General features: G+C 37.2%; 1 non-coding gene across 1 annotated transcript; it reads right to left on the reverse strand.

Annotated features, from left to right (window-relative positions):
• Nucleotides 1–1,424: 1,424 nt before the first annotated feature.
• LOC141722238 (small nucleolar RNA R71) lies at nt 1,425–1,530 on the reverse strand. The gene has a single exon (XR_012575258.1). It is a non-coding gene; the product is annotated as a small nucleolar RNA R71 (small nucleolar RNA).
• Nucleotides 1,531–2,377: the final 847 nt, after the last annotated feature.

Below are 2,377 nucleotides of genomic sequence, written 5' to 3' on the forward strand. Positions count from 1 at the left end.
CGATCATGAACTAATCGTTGTCACGTGGTTCTGGCGGATTTATTTATGGATTTCAATAGTTGATTGTTCTAAGTCTTTAGTGTGTGGTGATTTATGATTTCCTAGTTTGGTTGTGCTTATTCGTCTTTGATGCGTAGCTAAAATCTAAGATTGTTTGTTAATCTCTATTGAAGCGACAGTGAATATAGAGGTTTAGAACTTGCCATGCTAGTATAAGTTTATGTATGAATTGACATGCATAATTCGTAGTGTAATTTTAACCATCTTACAGACCCTATGTAATAATAATAGATAACCTGCTCTTAAACCGTTATATTTTCAAAAATATATAGACATATAGGGTCTAAGCATAATTGGTGTCTACTTAACTTCTATCTTGATTGTGGATGGTTAGTAGTAGGGTATACGTATATCGAAAGATAGCGTATACTAATTTCGTGTTATCTGATTAGTTATCATCACCATCGCTTGCTATTGATAAAGACATAAACTTTGGATGAAGCATTTAATGAAGTTAGAATCCAATGTTTTATTCTCATATAACTAATTCCCTTTTAATCTCTTAGTTAATATATTCTAGTATAATCTCTTAAGTAGTTAATCAAATCAAACGTGTTACTTTTCTTAGCTGTGAACAATAATCATACATTGTTACATAGGTGCATAATTTAAACTTAACCTAAACCAATCCCTGTGGGAACGAACTTGACTTATATCTTATACTACTTGTGATCACGTGTGCTTGCGTATAATTTCCCATGTGTTTTAGTGCGAACAAGTTTTTGGCGCCGCTGCCGGGGATCGGTGTTAAATTTTAGTTTATGTGCTTGACATCAGTGGTCATTAAAGTTCACTGACTCGGATTATTTTATTTATAAGATTACATTGTTGTGTTTCAAGTACTCTAGAGAGCGTGTATGCGAACACGGTCTCAATCTCGTAAGGAAATAATTGAAGAAGATAAAGTAGTCGAAGAAGTGGAAGAAGAAGTTTTTGAAGAAGTTGAGAATGTTGAAGAAGAAGCGATCATTACAATGACGGAACCAACAACACCAACAAAAGCGTTAATGGATTTTTCTCAACCTAAGATCAATGACATTCAATCTAGCATTGCCATGCCAGCTATCACAACTAATACCTTTTAGATCAAGCCTGGCACAATTCAGATTGTACATAATTTAGTCAAGTTTGGGGGTGCCCCAACGGAATATCCCAATATGCACATTAGGGATTTCATCGAGATATGCGACACCTTCAAGTTCAATAATATTTTTGAAGATGTTTTGAAATTGAGACTTTTCCCATTCTCTCTGAGGGATAAAGCTAGGAGCTGGTTACACTCTCTACCAGCTGGTTTTATTGCTACTTGAGAGGATCTTTCTCAGAAATTCCTTACTAAATTCTTCCCTATGGGAAAGACCGCTGCAATCAGGAATGCTTTTACTCAATTTGCACAGCAATCGGGAGAATCTTTAAGTGAAGTTTGGGAGTGCTACAAGGAGATGCTTAAAAGTGTCCTCACAATGGGATGCCTGACTGGATGGTGATCAATTACTTTTATAATGATTTGGGAGAACAGTCAAGACCCATGCTCAATGCAACATCAGGAGGAGCTTTATGGGCTAAAAGCTATGATGAAGCGTATGATCTGATTGAGATGATGGCTGCAAATGAATATCATAATCCAACTCAGAGGCTACCAAAATGCAAGGTAGCAGGAATTCTGGAGGTGGATACGGCTACGACTATTGCTACTCAGTTAAAGTAGTTGACTATGAAGGTTGATTCTCTAACCAACTATGGTGTTCAACCAATAATGAGTGTTTGTGAGCTTTGTGCAGGATCGTTTGTGACGGAGCAATATGCTATATCTAGTGAATCAGCTCAGTTTGTGAGCAACTTTCAGAGGTCACAGCAACCTGTTCCTGCTACTTATTATCCTAACAACTGAAATAATCCTAACTTCAGCTGGAGCAATAATCAGGGTGGTATGCAACAACCTTACCAGCAGTTTGGAAATAAGCCTTTCAATCCTCCTGGTTTTTAGCAACAGTTTGCACCGAGGCAACAATTTCAGCCACATGGGATGCAAAACTAATCTCATGGAGGTGCCGGTCTATCTTCTAATAAAAAATATGAATTGGAGGAGTTTAGGCTTATGTGCAAAAGCCAAGCTATTTCTATCAAAACTTTAGAGAATCAAATAGGGCAGATTGCTAACGCCTTATTGTACCGACCTCAAGGAACTCTTCCGAGTGACACAGAGGCTAATCTAGGCAAGAGAGAAGTCAAAGATTAGTTGAAGACAATAACTCTGAGATCTGGAAAGGTCGCTAGCCCTTAAAATCAAGAAAATGAAGATTCTGAAAAAAAATTC

Source organism: Apium graveolens, chromosome 4, assembly GCF_009905375.1.
Source record: "Apium graveolens cultivar Ventura chromosome 4, ASM990537v1, whole genome shotgun sequence".
Lineage (NCBI taxonomy): Eukaryota > Viridiplantae > Streptophyta > Magnoliopsida > Apiales > Apiaceae > Apium > Apium graveolens.